Source organism: Mesoplodon mirus (genome assembly GCF_964341445.2).
Source record: "Mesoplodon mirus genome assembly, chromosome: 12".
Classification (NCBI taxonomy): Eukaryota; Metazoa; Chordata; class Mammalia; order Artiodactyla; family Ziphiidae; genus Mesoplodon; species Mesoplodon mirus.
Window position 1 is genome coordinate 3,130,922 of NC_138988.1, and position 19,295 is coordinate 3,150,216.

Consider the following 19,295-nt stretch of genomic DNA (forward strand, 5'->3'; position numbering starts at 1 on the left):
GGGCCTCCCAGGCCTTCTCTTCTTCACCCTCTTCTTGTCCCTTCTGGCTGCTGTAACAAAAATACATAGAGTGGGTGGCTGAACAGCAGACGTTTATTTCCCATAGCCCTGGCATCGGGAAGTCTAAGATCGGTTGTCTGATGAGAGCCTGCTTCCTGGTTTGCAGAGCTGTCTGCTTTTTGTGCCCTTACCTGACAGAGCAGATGAGGCCACATCTCATCTGGGTTACATCAGAGGTGGAGCAAGCTCTCCAGCATCTCTTCTTAGAAGGGCACTAATCCCATCACGAGGTTTCCACCCTCAAGACCTAGTTTTCTCCCCAAAGCTCCGTCTCCAGATACCATCCCACTGAGGATTAGGGTTTTAACGCATGAGTTTGAGGTGGGAGCATAAACACTCGGTGCCTAGCAACCCTCTCCCTCCGCACTGTGCTTAGCTGCACGGGCCTCCCGGCCCCTTCCAGTACTTTCCAGCCCCAGGGCCTTTGCCCTTGCCACTGCCTCTTCCCGAAGTGCTCTTCCAGGTGTCCATGAATTTTGCTTCTTCGTTCCATTTGCTCTCTGTTCAAGGTTACCTGCCTAGAGAGGCCTGCCCTGACCACCCCAGTCAAAGAGCACCCCACCTTCCTCTTACACTGCTTGAATTCCTCCCAGTAATACCGGGCATTGTAGCACATGGTTCCTTGCTTACTTTTGTCTCCCCCGGTGGAACGTTAGAGCCATGAGCGGAGGGACCCTATCTGCCACCTCCTCTGCTGTGCCCACAGCTGGTGCTCTGGAAACACTGGGTAAATTAATGAGGGAATGGGGGGGGCTCTCTGGCCACCCCTTTGCCACTCATCCCCCCTCATGCTAGTTCCCTGCCACCCCGTGAGCACCCTACACTGTCATCTCCCCTCTGTCCCACCCCCTTGCTCACACTCTTCCCAGTGAGCTCAGGCAGCACCGCTTCCAGGAATCCTTCGCTGGGTCTGTGTCTTGTATGACCCTTCCTCCATCCCCCCTCTGTAGCTCCCTGCCCTCCGCTCTGAGGGAGCCCTAGGCGTTGTCTGGGTGTCTAGATATCTCTCTCCACAGCTGCGAGTCCATGTCTTGTTCAGTCCTGTGTCCTTCACTCTGTAGACCCTCATTAGGTAGCAACTGTGGACAGGCCCTAATGGGCCCCTGGGAGGCAGGAACTGGCCGGTGTGGTCCGCAGGCTGTGAGCGGGGACTGCCCGGGTGGCATCTGGGACGGTTTCCTGGGGGAGGGGGCCCGTGTGTCCAGAGCTGTGGCCCTTGCTGGGCGTCTGCTGTGTGCTGAGGCCGAGACTGCAGGCTCCCCCAGCCCCCAGGCCCCTGCCCTGGCGGCTTCTTCCATCCTGCTCTCGGTGGACGGGCACAGAACTCGCCCTTGCTGAGCACCTCCTAGGTGCCTGGCCCCGTCTGTGACTCGACCCTCCCACAAGCTGGGAGCCGGGCTCCTTCTCATTTTCAGCCGACCAGGTTGAGGGTGGAGAGGTGTGGCTCGTGGCGGCGGGGACCAGGGCAGGGGGCTTCCGGGGGCTCCTCCCCACTCAGCCCCGAGCCTGCAGGGGGCGGGGCATGTGCGTGGGGCGGGGCTCTAATGAAGTCCACGTGTGCCCGGGCGGGCTTGCAGGCCTGGCGCCGGGGATGGTACGTGCAGCCTCCAGGGTTTCCAGAATAGACCCGGCCCCGTCCCTGTCCCCATCACCCACCCCCTTGCTACCAGAGGCCTCTCTGTGGTGTGGGCCTTGGAACCCTGGAGAGCTGCTTCGTTCTCAGGAGCCCCGGGTTCTTTCCTCTGCCCCAGGCTTTCTCAAATGGATTTTGGGGTGTGGCTGTTGGTGAAGGTCGCCTGGGGGTGGGGCCCCTGACTGAGTGCCCCTCATCCCATCAGAGGCCCAGCCCATGCAAAGCCCAGAGCAGGGCACGGACAGGCTGTGCTTCTTGGAGCTCGGGGAAAGGGAGGTGTAGGAAGTTGGGAGTGGTGGGCCGGCGGGGTGAATTTAAATGGGACCCAGGAGTTGGCCCAGGCCGTGTAAGCAGAGGCTGGCTGCTGTCCACCTCCCCCATCCATCTTCCCCGCTGTGCTCACCCAGTGTCCGCCTGACACCCACCGGTGCACGTGCTCTGTGATTCAGGCGGGCCGCTTTCCGCCTTCTGCCTCATTTTCTCCATCTGGAAGCGGCAGAGAAGGCCCTGCTTTCTGGGGGTGTTTTGAGGATTCAGTGAGCTAACTCATTCAAGCTCGGCATGGGGCCTAGCACTGCCAAGTAATTAAAAATGTCAGCCGTCATTATTCACCGTCTGTTCCTCCATCCACCCACTTAATTTCTTCAGCAGATAGGTGCGGCGCACCCTCTCTGCACCAGGGGCCGTCCAGTGAACCGGACGGGCACAGCCTCTCCCCTTTGGGGTCTGACGGGGGTGGAGGGCGGTAATGGATGAGCCCACACAGATTTGTCCGTGGTCACAGCAATGCACACGGAGTGGGGAGGTTGGCAGGGGGGTGCCTGGTGGGTGGGGGTCAGGGGCCCGATGAGCATCCTTGGGGCAGTGAGGGCCTTAGAGCCTTCTGACTGCTGTTGTAGGGGGAGCCCTGGGGGTTCCCAAGGGATGAAGGGGCCCTCGGTGGGGAGAACTGGGGAGGTGGCAGCTTTGTCCTGCTTGCCCGTGGGGCCGGCTGAGAGGCAGGCCGTGGGGCGGAAATGACCCCCGGCCATGTTGCCATGGCAGCCCTGGGGCCTGGAGAAGGAGGTTTCCAGCCCTTGCCCCAGGCCCGGCTGCAGCGGGGGTCCTGTCTTTGAGCCGGAGCTGTGCCAGGGATCCAGGCTGCCTCTGAGCATGTCCAGATGGAGCGTAATGGAAGCCACATGCCCGGCTCCCTGCCGGGGAGAAGGGCTCTGACGTCTGTCGTCCCTCAGGGGGCTTGTGAGGGCTCCTTCTACGACGGCGCTGGCACGATGGAGGGAGCTGGGGACCTCCCCCCGCCCTCCTGGGCCACAAGGGTGGGAACCCGGGTCAGGGTGGCCCTCAGAAGCTGGAGGTTCCTGTAGCAGCAGCCCCTCTCCTGGAAAAGGGCTCCAGCAAAACCTGCAGGCCCCAGGACCCTGTGGCAGGAAAGGAGCCCCTTCCTCGGGGCCTCACGTCACCGGATCCTGTGGGGCAGCGCTCCTCGAACGGTTTGACGTTCCAGTTACTAGAGAAGCTTTAAAATTCAAATAACTGTATATTAATTGCAGACACCATATCGGCTTATGACCTGTGCCTGCACCATCGTAAGCCCTCTGAGATCACTGGCCCCTTTAATCATCACAGCCACCCCCTTGGTGCACAGCAGAGGAGTAGGGCCACTTGCCCACGGACACACGTGCAGGAAGCAGTGGATCCAGGTGCCCCCGCCATTTCTTCCCGTCCTCACCCCTGATAGTCATCTCTGGTGCCCGGCGTGTGCAGGGCCTGTGACAGATGCCGGATGGACCGTGTTGCCCCTGCCCTCGGGACCTTATGGTTTAGTGGGGGAGAAAACGTGGTAGTCATAGGACGAGGACCGAGGAATGGGGTGGTTGTGCTCTGTGAGCCTGTCCGGGGGATCGGACTCCCCTGGGGATCAGGGAGGTCTTCCTGGGAAGTGCTGTTTGAGCCGAAGGAGTTGCTGACTGGGTGAGAGGTGGGGAGCAGAGAGAAGAGAGTGCATCAGGCAGAGGGCATAGCACGTGCAAAGGCCCTGCAGCTGGAGGGAAGGAGTTGGATTGAAAGGAGGCTGTGTAGCTGGTGTGAGAAGAGGCTGGGAAGTGGTCAGGGGCCAGGCCCAGGGCGATGGTGTTTACCCTCAGGATGAAGATTTGGGCCTTTCCCCAAGGGCAGTGGGGAGCCGCTGCAGGTGGTGGGCAGGAGCTGGGAGGATCTTATTTGTGTCCTGCAGCACTTCCTTTGGGTGAAGGGAGGAGAGCACAGGAGCGGGCTCTCCCCGCCTCACCCTGCAGCCCCAGGAGCCAGCCCTGGGCCTTCAGTGTCTGGGGGTCTCCAGGGCCCCCCAGAATCACTGGGCTGTGGCTCCAGGGGGCAGAGGGAGACTCGCCCGGCCTCTCCCTATTCCCCAGAGGATTCCTGCGGACCCTCCCCTCTCCTCTCTTGGCTCAGCTGTGGGAGACTTAAGCTTGTGTGGGGTCTGAGTGGTCCCTGAGCACAGCCTGGGGACCAGAGGGAGCCAGGCTGGGAGTCTGGACACCTGAGCTCATGTTCTGTGTGCCGGAATCAGCCACAGGAGCTCCTGGCTCCCACAGCGGCCTGGGGAGGGGGCGCCCTGCGAGGAGAGCTTGCAGGTGGGCCAGCCGGCCCTTCCCCTCCTCACCCCCAGCCCACGGGCCTTGACCTGGGACGTCTGACTCTTCCATGGCAGCGTAGGGTCTGCCGAGGGCAGCAGGACCCGCAAGCGAGGGGCCTGGGCTTCCCGCAGCCCCTGCTCATCCGTGGTGAGTCCCGGGCCGAAGCTCACGTGCGCTCGTTGTGTGACCTGGGGCCTGGGCCGCGATGCCTCTGAGCCCCGGTTTCCTCAGTGACCCCGCGTAGCTGGGGTTGGTCCCACCTCTGTCTGCTGTTCTGCTAATGGTGCACGCCCCTGTCACCTGCAGAGCATCTTTGTAAGCACTAGAATTTTGTTGCAAACATTTAGAAGCTGGAAGACTTCACATAAATTCCAGCTTTCTGGCTTTTGTTGAAAATCGGCAGCTGCGGGCACACCAGGCCCATGTGCCCTGGGCCAGCCACTGGGGGAGCTGAGAAGGGGCTGCCTGCCCGTCAGACCTGGGGGGAGGTGGGGGGGCTCTGAAGGTGACGAAGGTGATAAAACCGAGGAGAGCTGGGTCCTCTGCTGGGGGCATCTGTCAGGCACTGAGTTTCACCCTGTGGCGACCTTGAGGGAGTCTGTTTGGTCGTTCTGTCTTATGGAAGAGAAAATGGCACCCTGAGAGGGGAGGAGGCTTTTCTGGGGGTCATAGTAGAGCTGGGCAGGGGGCCCTAGTCTCCCAGTGGAGGGGCTGGGCTCATGGCTCCCATGGAGGACTTGGGGCAGGAGTGGGTCTGAGTGGCTTGTAGCTGGGCCCCCTGGGTTTGGCTGCCCCAGAGCTTATGGCACTTGGAGGGAATGGGTGCATTTCACAGCTGCTCCGCCTAGAGAGGGTCTGGGGCCAAGGCTCGGCCTGTGGTGGGGTTCTTTCATTTTTAAAAACTGTGTTTCCTTCCTTCCTTCCTAGACAGCTTTATTGAGATACTGTTCATGTACCATAAAGCCCTCCCATTTAAAGTGTACAGTTCAGTACTTTTTGTCAGGGCCGTGAGAACATCATCAGAATCCAGTTCTAGGTCATTCTTGTCACCCTACCGCTATGCCAGTAGCAGCCACCTCCCACTCCCTCCTCCCAGCCCCCAGCAGCCTCCAGTCTACTCCCTGTCGCTATGGATTTGCGTATTCTGGACATTCCTGGACATGGAATCATACAATATGTGGTCTTTGTGGACGGTCCTCTGTTGCTAAGCATAACGCTTTCAAAGCCCCCTGCACGTTGTAGCATGAATAAGAGCTTCATTCCTTTCCGTGGCGGACATTCCAGTGTGTGGATGGGCCCCATTTTGTTTATTCATTCACTAGGTGGTAGACACTATGTTTGCACCTTTTAGCTATTGCGAGCACTGCTGCCGTTAATATTCATGACATATTTTTGTGCGGACGTATGTTTTCATTTCTTTTGGGAATGTACCCAGGAGCAGAATTGCTGGGTCATCTGGGAACTCTGTGTGTGACCATAAGATGAAACACCGAACTGTAATCCTCAGCGGCTGCACCATGTTACATCCCCAGCCACAGTGCACAAGGGCTCCAGCTTGTTACCGTCTGTCGTTTTGAATGTAGCCGTCCTAGCGTGTGAAGTGTGAAGTGGTATCTCACTGAAGGTTTAATTTGCACTTCCCTGGCAACTAACGATGTTGAGCATCTTTTCTTGAGTTTACTTTAGAACATTCTAGAAAACAGAATACGCAAGTACACATTCCATTGGCCATCAAAGTGATGACATCATCACCAAGTCACGTAGAGTCTGGAAGACTCCGCTGTATGCTCATAGGAGAAAGGGCGTGAAGGAGGCAACCAGTGTTGCAGTGTTGTTCTGAAAATAATGTTGATCCCGTGGGTCCCTGATTAGGTCCCGGGGACCCTCAGGGCCTATAGGACCACACTTGGGAACCACAGGTCCTACGACGGCAGGCGTGCAGGTGTGTGCGCTGTTTTCCTCACGTATAGCATCTTGTGCTCACCTTTCTGTCCTGTGCTTTCCTCCGTGGACAGCCCCCCTCAGGACTCTCCCTGTGGACACGTGGGGAGCTCCCTTTACCAGCCAGGGCTCCGCTGTGTGCATGTCCCAGCTGTTACCGTCCTGGCAGACGGATGCTGCGTTGTGTCCATTGCCGCAGTGAATGGCTTCCTGCTGCACCCGGTGTGGAATCGCTGGGTCCGTGTGCACAGGCGTTTCTTTATTTTCTCTTTGTAAGCCATTTATCCAAGTGTAACCAGGAGAACCTATTAGAAGCACGCAAATCAGTAATACATTTCACAAAGGAACACCCCGTGTGCTCGGCACTCAGATCGTGAAACATCCCGAGACAACCCAGGTCCCCTCCTCCGTGCCCGTCCTGGGAACCGCTTCCACGACTGTGACTAGCTCTCAGACTTTCGTAAATGGGGCCACGCAGTCTGCTCTCATGTGTGGCTTCTTGTGCTCAGCACAGCATTTCTAGGTCCACATGCTGTGGGCTCCGTGGTCGGTCCTCTTTGCGGCTGAGAGCTGCTCCATGGTCTGGTCAGACCCTAGTTTGGTGGCTCCTTCTCCTGCCAAGGGCTGTGGGGTTGCTTCCAGCCTGGACCGTTAGGAAGAGGGTTGCCGTGCACCTGCCGTACCAATCTTTTGATGATCGTCTGCACACTTTTCTCTGGGGAGGTGCTGGCTGCCATGGGCTCCACTGTAGAGGCCACAGGATGCCTACTTAAAACCCGGTACTTGCTAGCTCACCTCCATTGATGGTGTACCAGATTTTGCTCACACCTGCCATGTATGGGAATGCCTGTTTCCCCAGTTTATTTATTCAACAAATATTTATTGAGTGCCTACCGCACAGTTCTAGGTGCCAGGGATACAGCTGTAATCAAAATGGATGAAGTTGGTACCCCTCACGAGGCTTGTGTTCCATGGGATCGGGGCAGGGGCAGGGGGCACACAGTCATTCATTAGGTAAAATCTGTGTTGCATGGTGAAAAACGCTAGGGAGAAAACTGAGCAGGGGCAGCCAGATGTTCCCACCTTGGCTGCTGGGAGCTTTCTGGCAGGGGCGTTAGTTTGTGAGCGTGCCCTGCTCCCCCCGACCCCCGTGCCCCCGCCTTGGCCCAGGGCTCCTCAGCAAGTCCAGCCACACCCCCGCCAGCAGCACGTGGGCCTGGGGGGTGGTCTGTCTGCCCTCTCGCCAAACCCGTGCCTGTCCTGCCTGCCAGGGACACGCCTCGGTCATGTAACGAATAGTCTCTTGCCTCAGTAATGCGAGTCGCAGGCGACTGCAGAACCTCTGTGGCGCACAGTAGGCGTTTCTACTTGATCCCAAGTCCACAGGTCAGCCGGGCTTGCTGCCCCAGGCTGGGAGTGGCTGCCGGGAGTGGCTGGTCTGGGACAGCCTCTGCCAGGGCGGCTGCCTCTGCTCCACAAACTCGTTCCCGTCGCAGAAACAGGGCTCCGAGTGAAAGATGAGACGCGCACAGGAGCTCTTGGGCCCGGGCTTAGAACTGGCTCGGCCACTGCTTTCTCCACGCTGGGCTGCCTGCCTGTCAGGAGGCCGGCCCGGGGTCGAGGGCTCCTCTTCATGGGCATCATGGGGGTGTGGGAAAGGCAGGGAGGAGGGTGGGGGGGTTAGGACAGGGAGCTACCCCCTGCCCCGGCCGGTGTTCCTCCTGCCTCATCTCAGTCCCCACACGACCTTACCATGAGTCCATTCCCCTTCCCAGGGGAACATGGGCCCACAGGCCAGCAGTGAGTAAGTGGTGGGCCCAGCTCCGGATCCAGGTCCTTCGGTGCTTCAGGCGTCTCTGGTCTGGTCCAAGGCTCCCCCGGGCTGAGGCTGCTCCGCCCCTCACTCTCTGTGAGACTTTTAGGCAAATCACTTCACTGCCCCGGGCCTCAGTTTTCTCATCTGTAAAGTGGGCTTACTGAGGGCTCCCTCCTAGAGCATGTTCTCACTGGGAGAAAGCTGGTGTCGGGCACCAGGCGCTGGGGTCTGCCGTGTAGCAGGGCTCTGCTTACACTGGTGTCCTGGTTGTCCTCCACTTACACTCGTGTCCTGGTTGTCCCCAGAGCCCTGAGGGCTCTGCTGGGAGGGCGGCGGCCTCTGAGCTCCGGCTTGCTTCCCATTCACATGCCGAGCGGCTCTCCTGAGGCTGAGCCAAGCCACCCCACCGCAGCCTCCTGCACCCTGAGCCTTCCGGAATCCCGGCTGCCTCCGTGAACTGGAGGTCAGAAGTCTGGGCTGTGACCTTCCCTGGGGGAGGGTCAACGTCGTCTGCCTGACAGCACCTCCTCCGCACCGGGCCAGGGGCTGTGTGGCCTCCGGGTCCCTTGTCCTGCAGCAGCTGGAGCTTTCAGGAGGAACTTCCGTCTAGCCAAGGTCAACTTTGCGTGGACTGGGGCTTTGCTGGGCCCTCCTTGCGTAATCTGGGGTCTCCATACAGGGAAAGAGGGCTTGGGGCCGAGAAGTGCTGGGGATGAGCCAGCTTGGTCCTTGGAGGGTGCATCCGTGGGTGTGAACCCTACCTCTGCTGCCCTGGCTGTGTGACCTCAGGTGATGGACTCACGCTCTCTGAGCCTCAGTGTCTGCAAGATGGAAGAGTAATCTCTGTCCCCCCAGGATTACTGACAGGGGTAGGGAGAGGGCGTCAGCTGGCTCAGAGCAGCTGCTGTGACTGTGAACCCCTTCCTTTCCCTGCCCGAGGGCCCTGCACTCTGGGTGGTGGGGCATGGATTTGTTTTTGTTTAGATGAACAGATGTGGGTCTTTTCTGGTGGCCGGGAGTTGTCCTGCTGTTGAAAAGGCAAAGGGGCCAGGTCTCGTGCGGTTGGGTTGAGGGTGTTCAGCTGCTCACTGGCTGCTCCCATCCTGCCGGTCACTCCATCTGCCTCCAGGTGTGCAGGGCGTGCTGCCCCTCCACTATTCTGTCCCTGCCCTGCGGCTTTGTTCCAGCGTCTGCCCACGGAGTCAGCAAACCCCCATCCTGAGGTCTCACCTGCAGTGGCACAGCCTAGCTGCGGGGCTGATGTCCCAGAAACGGGGAGGGTCTCCTCCTTCACCCTCTCAGGGGCAGCGTTTATCACGTGGCTGTGGGCATCCCCGGATGTGAATCGATCGGTGTGTTAAAGCCTCGTGACACCCATGTGCAGGGGGACGGTCATTATGCCCATTTCAGAGCTGAGGTGACTGAGGCACAGGGAGGTCACATGAATGTCCAGGGTCACTGAGGGCAGTGAAGCAGATGTTTATCAACCACTGACTCTCGGCCTTTGCCCCAGGACCTCCCAGGGTTTGCCCAGCTGCCTGGCACGAGTAGGTATTTTCCTGTTGTCAGCAGATCGAGGCTCCAGGGCTGCCCTGTGTCCCCAGCCCAGGAGGGGCAAAGCAGGGCCCAGGGCAGGGCTGGCAGGCCCCCAGCCCCAGAGTCTGAGATTCTGGGGTTCTCTGGGGTCCATATGGTGGAGGGTAGGGGGGTGCAGAACGAGCCAGTCTGGCTGGGGAGAGCCTTCCTGGGCCCAGTGCTCCCAGAAGCTGACGGGGTGCGCGGGGAGAGAAGGAGACAAGCTGTCTTGTCTCCCTTCCAGCCCCCCACTCCCTGCCCCACTTGAGTACTCATTCATGACAGTTCATGGGCCCCGTGCTCTGGACCAGACTGTATCGGGTGCTGGGGATGCAGTGGGAACCAGAACGGTGGAGACCTCCCCGCCCAGCACACTCCTGCCCGGGGTGGGGGTGCCTGCTGGGACGCGCAGGCCTGGGGCAGACGCGATGAGGGAGCAAAGCCAGGTCCTCCGGTGAGGCAGCTGGTGGAGGGGAGCCGCTGGCCGTGGGGACGAGGACGCAGCTGCAGCCGCTCCCCGGCTCCAGTTGTCTCCCTGGAGTTCGGGGCCCAGCGTGGCCCATCACTTTAAGTTTTCCGAAAGAAGCCTAAGATCTGGAATTTTATATAAAATCTCCCCGTTTGTAAATGTTGGCAACTAATTCACATATATCAAAGCCTCAGTAAAGCATGAAGTGGGCACCGGTTTGCTGCCAGTTTAGACTCATGGAGCGCCAGCTGCTTCTCGTTATACGTCTGGGTCGCAGAGGCCCAGAGGCAGGCAGGGGGCTGGCAGAGACTCACAGCGAGCTCCAAGGCTGGGGTCCCCGAAGTTCCGACTCCCAGGCCAGTGTGCTCCCCGCCAGACCTCCCTGCCCAGCAGAGTCAAAGCCCAGGAAACAGGTGGCACAGGCTCAAAGCCCCTGGAGAGAGTCACAGAGGGGACTTCAGGGTGAGGGCACAGCAGCAGTGGGAGCTGTCACCCCAGGCCCGGAGGGGAGCTGTGGCCTTACGTAGAGGTGCCCATGCCTGAGTGGGGGCCAGGCTCCATCAGCAGTGGGCAGGGTAGAAGGTGAATCTGGGACGGCAGGTTTGGTGGCTGCGGAGGCACCGGGGTCTACAGGACTCCACCTCCCAGGCCCAGGTGCGGCAGCGTGCTTCCTGAGATGGGCGACCCCAGGTCAGTGGGTGAGGGCGGCTCGTGGTCAGTCCCATCCTGGAAGTGTCGGAGTCACTAGCTGACCCCCAGGGGAGGGGAGGTGCCTCAGGAATTGGGGCAGAGGTCCGGGCCGGAGGCGGAGAACGATCGGCCAGGCTTCTGTTTTTCCCCCCTGGGTTGGCCTCACTTGGCAGGTGGGCAGCCGGGGGGTGGTGGTTGATCACCTGGGAAGGTCTCACTATTCCTTGTCCACCACCGCTTGGCCCCTGAAGCCTGGATGCAGGAACAGAGAGGCCGAGGGTGTTGCCTGAGATGGCTCAGCCAGTGGGAAGCAGAGCGGGGTTCTGGCTTCCTAGCTCTGCTTCCACCTACACCCAGTTTAGGGTCTTCGGTGTGGGGGGTCTCCTGGGCCCCTTGATTGGGGCTCATTGCTTCACTTTGAATGTTCACCAGCCACTCTGCAGGCTGCAGGGGGAGTGGGACAAAGGATGGAGATATTGGGGGTGGGGAGGGGAAGAGATCTGGTCAAGGTCTAGTTGGGGCCGTGGCCCAGGTATGTGGATTAAGAGAAATGGAAAGTCGCTGGGTGGGGTCACTGGGAATTTGGTCTAGAAGAGCCCCAACCTGGCCCCATGGCGTCCCACTTGGGAACGCTAGGAGCCTGAGGTCACAGACTTGCCACCCCCAGACCCCTGGCCAGAACAGCCCTCCCACCTAACCCCGCACCTCGTCTGATGCCTGACCCCAGGGTGCCCACTGCCTGTTCCCCAGGCAGGATTTCCATGTTGCCACTGCCCGGCCCAATACTGCCACCTGGGGCTTCGCAGGAAGCCACGCTGGTGACCTGCTTCCTGTTTGCCTCTAAGAGGAGAAAAAAAACATGTCCAGTTTTTTATGTGATATTTTCAATTTTTGTATTTTTTTAACCAATCACTTTCATTAAGGTGGGAAATAAGGTTATGTTTACATTTCTCTTATAGTAAATACTGGCCCCGGAAAATCAAAATTGCCTTAAAGTTCAACATCATCTCTTATTAAACTGTGTGCGTGTACAATGGACTGGTAATTAAATTAAACTATCTGGAAAGAACAGTTAAATAGAATTAAGTCATCTACAAGATTCATCTATAAAACAAAGTGCTATCCTAAGAAGCGAAATGCCATCAAACTCTGGTTTGAGCCATAGCATAGTCTGGGGTGGCCGCGGTTTCTTCAACTAATAATGAAAGAGAGAAAATTTGCAGTTCTTTTTGAGGAGGAACAGAATGCGTCCCAGGTGTCTTGGTGAAAGTCCACACGTTTGGTTTGTGTGAAGTGTGAGTTACATTGGAAGGCTGTGCTGGGTGGGGCTGGGGGTCTGCGGAGGCCTCCAGGAGCACAGCAGGGGGTGGACATGGCTGGCGGCGGAGGTGAGCCTGGCGGAGGGAGGGACAGCTCTCCTTTTAGGTGAAGGCCCACCTGATGGGCATCCAGCCTCGGTCACACGCTCTGTGCTGGAAGGACACTTGCAATGGTGTGATTCTAGACTGACCTCCCCGGTGACTCGTTCATTCTTAGGACGTGAGCTGTCCACTCCCGTGTCCAAGTGCTTGGATCTCTTTATTCTGTCCTCGTGCTGGGAAAGTTATTTTCTCAGAAAATGAGGCTGGTCCCATTCAGTTTTTCAGCATTTGCCTGCAGGTTCCATGTGGCCGCTGACTCTCTCTGGGGCAGCATCCTCTAACCCAGATGCCAGGGCCGCATAGTCCTCTTGAACAGAGCTGAGCTCGTCGCAAGTCTTTGCACTGCTCCCCGTCAGGGCAGCCTGTTTTTGTACAAGCGGCTTTTCTCATTGTGAAAGTACCAACAGAGTAGCCCATTAAAATGCCCATGACAGACGCACCCCCCCCGCTCCCTGGGAGGCCATGGAGGGAGGGTAGGGCCTGTGCACGGGTCATCCAACCCTCACCCCCCCACCTCCCAAGAGGGTAGGGCCTGTGCACAGGTCATCCAGCCCTCAGCCCCCCACCTCCCAAAGCTTCCCGGGGACCAGCCTGAAGCCAAGCACCGTGGGGCCTCAGGGCCCCTCCACATGAGCAAGGCCCGCCGTCGAGTCGCCTCGTAACTGCGGCTTCACCAGGCACAGCGCACCAGCATCCCAGAGTCCCACCTGGGACCCCAGCTGCCAGACTTTCTAAGGGCAGGGGGGCTCAGGGAAGAAGTCTCAGCCCCATAACGGACCAGTGCTTGCTCTTCTCTCTGGTTTGAGATACAGTGTGTGTGCGGGCATGGCGCACGTGTGCGTGATGGAAACATTTCAGCCTTGACACAGTGTGTTGCAACGGAGAAATAAAGCCATCTCCTGTATTACTACGTACTGTGATCCTACACCTGCCACAGTTACCAGTTCCCTTGTGCCATATTTGTCTTCTCCACTTGCCCCCAAAGTGTAACGTATAGCCCGTTTAGTAAAGTAATATTTTTTCAGGGGTGGTGAGATCTTTTTTGGTTCATATTTGGTTGTTTTACCTCTTGAATTTCCTTCTTTCTGAAAGTATTTATTAAAGTATACTATAGATACTCTTGAATATCTTTCAATCTAGATTAATAAAACAGTCCTCCCTTAAAATTTTTTTTATGTCTGATTATGTAGTTTTATAAAGTATGATATATGTAAAGCACACGCATCTTCATAAAATAGCTCAGTGGGTTCCAGGCAGCTCCACTCAAGTCAAGATATAAAACATCTCAAGCACTCCAGAATTTTCCTGGTGTCCCTTCTCAGCCAGTTCTACTCTCCCTCCCCCCACTGTCCCCCCACCCCTCACGGAAACCACGAGGCTGACTTTTATCACCATCAGTGACTCCTGCCTATCCTTGAATTTATTTTGTGTAGTGGGAACCATATGGTATGATTTTGCTTGCGTTTAACTTCTTTAGCTCAAGATCCTGGGTTTGAGACTCATCCAGACTCTTGCGTGTAGCAGTAATTCACTTAAAAAAGTTGCTCTTTATTTTTCCATTGTAGGAATAAATCACAGTTTATTGATCTGTCCTAGTGTGGATGGAGGTTTGGGCTGTTTTCAGTGTGGGGCCGTGATTAATACAGTGGCTGTGGACATTCTGTGTGAATTTCTGTCGGGTATTTACCCAGAAGTGGAATTGCTGTATTGGAGGGGTTTGGCAGCTTTAGCTGACACTGCCAGACAGTTTTCCGAAGCATCACCAATTTCCGTCCCCACCAGCCACGAGTGAAAGTCCTTGCCGGCACTGGATGTGGTCTCTTTTTCATTGTCGCCAACCTGATGGCCGTGTAGTGGGACACTCTCGTGTTACTGTTGGAATTCTGTTGTTCTTTGCCCGTTTCTAAATTCGGTTTCTTTGTCTTGCCAATTTCTAGGAGTTCTTTTTTTTTTTTTTTGCATTACGCGGGCCTCTCACTGTTGTGGCCTCTCCCGTTGCGGAGCACAGGCTCTGGACGCGCAGGCCCAGCGGCCATGGCTCACGGGCCCAGCCGCTCCGCGGCATGTGGGATCCGCCCGGACAGGGGCACGAACCCGCGTCCCCTGCATCGGCAGGCAGACTCTCAACCACTGCGCCACCAGGGAAGCCCCTCTAGGAGTTCTTGATAGATTCTGATGATGTGTCTTTTGTTGGCTCACAAGTGCCTTATCTTGATGCGTCTTTTGTTGGATCACAGGTGCCTTATCTTGCTCTCTGACATGTCTTTCCACTCTCTTGAGGACATTTTCTGACGAGCACCTTGCACCTGCTGTCTTCTGAGGAACACAGATTCCTAGGTTTAGGGAAATACAATGTACTGATCTTTACCTTTCTGTTATTGTATTTTGTGTCCTTTTCCAGAAATCTTTGTCTACCCCAGAGTCATGAAGATATTTTCCTGTGTTACAGTCTAGATATTTTAACTTGTTTCACCTTTCACATTAGATCACATTTAGATTTGTTTCTCTGGATGGTGTGAGTAGGAGTCAGAACCCATTCTTTTTTCAGGTGGATGTTCAGTTGCCCCCATGCTGGGTGTGGTAAAGACCTTCTTCCCCCACTGCACTGTTACCTTAGTCAGGAACCAAGTGCAGATGAGTAGGTCTTTTCTGGCCTCTCTGTTCTGTTCTGTTGTCAAGCTGTCTTTGCACACTGCCTCGATTTACTGGAGTCCTCCAGTCATTTTTGATATCTGGTCGTGTGGCTGCCCCTGGCTGGGGCGTGTGATCTGGGCTGCTGCCTGCTCACCTGTAAAACCATGGTGGGGATAGGACCCTCTTCCTAGAGCTGGAGGGAAGGTACCGTGGCTGCAGGTTGGGGCCCGCCAGGCGGCTCGGCCAGGCCAGAGATCCAGCTAGTCAGCCAGGGTGGCCCAGCGCCTCCCAGGCCGGGCTGGGGTGGTGAGCAGGTGGGTGGGGTGCTGACTTGGGCGGGGGGAGGGAGCCAGTCAACACCCCTACGAGGAAGCTAGGCTGGGGGAGGTGCTGCAAAGGGCAGGGGGCACTGGGGGCTGTCCTGCCCCAGGTGATGGATGAAGGCATCTCTAAGGGGCTAGGTTGGGTGGGCCCAGCAGGTGGGCTCAGCCCAGCAGCTCCTGCTGGCTCTCAGCCGTTGTGTTTGGGATCCTGGGGCAGGAAGGCAACGCTCAGGATCCTTCTTGTTTGCCCATCTTCTAGTCATTGTAAAAGGACTCCCGGCACCACCAGGGCCTGCGGGTGACAACCCTGCCGCCCCCCACCCCCACCGCAGAATAGAGAACATCAGAGCTGCAGCAGTCCCTGGACTGTTTGCTCAGGCCCCGCAAACATCCTGTCCAAACAGGGTGCTGGTGGAGGTGGCCGCTCATCACCCTGCAGGTGTAGCTTTTTTTACAGCATTTCCGAAGCCACCATTCTTTCAGGCTCTGATGTCCGGGAGAGGGGACTATCTAGAGGGGTCATGACCTCCAGGTCGGATTGTTCTGGGCACCCACTGCCTGTGATCAAAGGAGCTTAGATTCCCTGGAATCTCAGGATCTTTTTATAACAGCATGTTTCTTGAATAGGTAATACCTGCCCACGGTAAGGAAAACACATAAAAGACACAAAAGAGGTAAACAGTGGATGTCAGCTTGCTCCCTCCCTCCCCAGGGCTTGGTCCCTCCCTGAGACACCCGCTGCTACCCGTTTCTGGGACCTCCTTCCAGAAATCCTCCATGTGTGTCCACGTGTTACTTTAAAAAAGATCAATGGTGACTTATTATATATACTGTTCAGCACTGAGCCTGTCTTCTTCATTCTTTGTGATATATTTGGAAACTGTTCCACAGAAGTGAGTGAAGATCTAACGCGTTCTTTTTAACACTTGCATGAGATTGGGCGGATATAACACCAATCATTTAATCACTGCCCTGTGCCCGTGGCACGTCTGTCAGCCATTAGATTTCTAGAAGGGGAAATGCTGGGTCACTTTTTTGTTTTTACACTGCAATGCATTATTTTCTCTTTATTGTGGTAAAATACACATAACATAGATTTGGCCATTTTAAGTGTACTAATCCGTGGAGTTACGAACATGCACACTGTCGTGCAGCCATCACCACCATCATCTCCAGAACTTTCTCATCTTCCCAAAACTGAAGCTCTGTCCCCTTTAAACGCTAACTCCCCCTCCCCCATCCCTGTCCCTGGTAACCTCTATTTTGCTTTCTGTCTCTGTGAATTGGCCTATTCTAGGGCCCTTATATAAGTAGAATCATATAATAGTTGTCCTTTTGTGTCTGGCTTGTATCACTTTTTGGGTCACATTTTTAAAAGACTGTTTGCCTCTTCAGTCTTAGAATTTTCTAATCATACTACATTTTCCAGTAATATTTTTGTCATGGAGTATTTGTGAATAGAAGAGCATAAGGGACTGTCTCAACAGTTAAAGAAGGACACCCACCAAGGCACCAGCCCTGGGGACAGAAGCCATGGCTGCCCTGACCTCCTCCCTGGTTACCACTGTCCTGGCTTCTGTGAGCACGAGTTCCTTCCTTTTCTTTACAGTTTTACCACCTCAGCAGGTGTTTTGCTTTTCTCTGGGTTTGAACTTCACATGAAAGGCAGTGCGCAGTGTCCTTCTGTGACTGCTTCTGCCCTGAGGCCGTGTCCCCGTGATTCACCGTGTGGTCACCGCGCGCCCATTTGCACAGCCTGGTCACGCCCTAGTATCCACCTTCTCCTGTCCTTGGACGCTCGGGTTGTCTCCAGTTTGGAGCTACTGTTTGTGGGTCCCCAGGTGGAGACCACGGGCGCCCGTTTCTCCTGGGCGTGGACCTGGGGGTGAAATCACCACGTCATTGGGTTTGCCTGTCTCCGCTTTCCTGGATGACGGTAGATCATTTTCCAAAGTGGATTTATCCTCCCTCCACTTCTCAGGGGTGTCAGAGGTGGGACTCCTGCCAGAGTCAAGGTCGTGCTCTCTGGCTGGCGGGGCCTGGTGTCCTGACTCTGAGGGGCAGCCCGTGGGGATGCATCTGGGAGCCAGGCTGATCCCGGCCCGGGTCACCCACGAGGCTGGTGAGAGCCTGCCAGCCAGACTGCAGCTGTCACAGTGGGAGGTGGCCTTCACCTCTCTGGCCACGGTGCTCGTGCCTAACCGGCAGGCAAGGAAGGCCATGCTCCCTCTGGCCGAGCGCAGGCAAAGTGAACACAAATGGGGGAGTCCATGAAAACCCAGAGCAGAGCAGGGAGGGGTTGCTGGGCGCCCCTCCTGCCTCTTCTGGAGGGATTACCGTCCCGTCCATCCTTTTATCAGCCTGGTCCTCTGGAATTCATTAATTAACTGAAGAGTAGTCACCAAACGCCTTCTGTGTGCCAGGGGTGGGGAGGTACTGCCTACTGAGCTCCTGTCCTTTGCCGGACACTGGCTTCTCCCCTCCCCACTTTGTGAAATGCGGGCGGGAGGGGTGATTTGCCCATTTCACCGGCAAGGGCACAGAGGCTTGAGGATGAGTGACTTGGCTACGTCCCCCAGGCAGGGAGGAGTGCCCTGGCTGAACACCAGCGCTCACGGTGATGGGTCAGACACGCCCAGTCTCACTTCTGAGACTCGGTAGAAACTGCTATGTGGAGGTGATGTGTGTGAGTGTAAAGTTCTTCTCCCTCCTTTTCCTAAGTCTGTGCCAATGGCTGTGTGTCTTAAACCCTTAGATCGCTATTTATACATCTGGGAGATCAAGGTAATTGTCCGATTTCACGTTGTCAGTGTGAGCTTTGCGTGAGATGGTGTACACCACGGGCCTGGGGTGCTCCACCCAGCCCCAGGTTTTATCAAGTACTAGGTCTGTGCCGGGCACTGGGGACCCTGAAATGACTGCGACCGTTCTTGGCCCCTGATACCCTCTCCCTTTGCTGTCTGCGGCTGGCATGTCCCTGGCAGTGACGTTGTGTATGTACCAAGTGCTGCTGTGAATGAGGCTGGAGGAGGGGCTGTTTGTTCTGCCCGGGACGGAGGTGGATGCTGGCGGGACCACAGAGGATGGAGAGGCAGGGAGTGGTGTGCAGACTGGCTTGTTAAGGCTGGGTAGTTGGGCAGGGTAGAGGAAGGACGTTCCCAGCTTGGCGCGGCATATGCAAAGATACGGTGGCACAGAGAAGCCTGCTAGCTGGTGGAATAAGAGCTGAGACGTGAGTCTGGGCTGTGCTATGAGGGCCCCGATTGTCGCTCCAGGCAGGGGTGCTTTATCCTGCAGGGCAGTGGCCTTCCAGTGGGGTCCGTGGACCACAGGGTTCCCCAAGATGACTCTGAGGTGACGAAGGCCAGGGCGTTATGAGCAAAACTAAGTAGGGTGCTGCAATGAGGGTTGGGGTGCAGGTTAGTTTAGATTCAAAAGTCAGGGAGATCCTGCCTGAGGAGATGAGAGTCCCAAACAAGGACAGCCCTGTAGAGAGTGGGGGTCGGGCAGGGCTCAGGGAAAGGGCAGAGGATTCCAGGCAGAAAGTACAGCGCGTGCAAAGGCCCTGGGGTAGGAAGAGCCTGAGGGGTTCAAGTGGAGAGAGTGAGTGAGAAAGGAGACGCGGTGGGGGGGGTCGCAGGGCCCTACCAGGTAGGTCTTGGTAAAGAAAGGGGGGACTCTGGGGGGCTGTAGGCCGTGGAGAGACACAGTCTGATTCATACTTGTGAATGGTCGTTCTGACGCCATCTGGAAGATGGACCAGAGGAGGACACAGGGGAGCAGGGTACCCCTCGGGCCCAAGAGATGGTGGCAGAGTGAGGGGCGAGGTGGTGACGGGGGTGACTTTGGAGGTGGCCCTGCGGGGGACAGATGGGAGGAGGGAGGTGAGGAGGAAGGAACGGGCCCAGGAGGGTCCTGAGGTTGGCACAGGGAAGACCAAGGGAGAGATGGTCCGGGGAAAATTGGCTGCTGAACAGATTCTGGCCGTGGGATTGCCGGGGATGCCCGCTGGTGGTCGCTTAGCCAGCTGTGTGTTTGCAGGAGACGGACATGAAGGAGGGCGCTCAGGTGAGGTCAGCCAGGCTGGGGCGTGGCCG

At 56.8% G+C, this 19,295-nt stretch overlaps 1 protein-coding gene across 3 annotated transcripts in view; it reads left to right on the forward strand.

Moving 5' to 3' along the window:
* Window positions 1–19,295, forward strand: part of FBLN2 (fibulin 2) — a 76,177-nt gene that overhangs the window by 27,113 nt on the left and 29,769 nt on the right. The window lies entirely within an intron of this gene.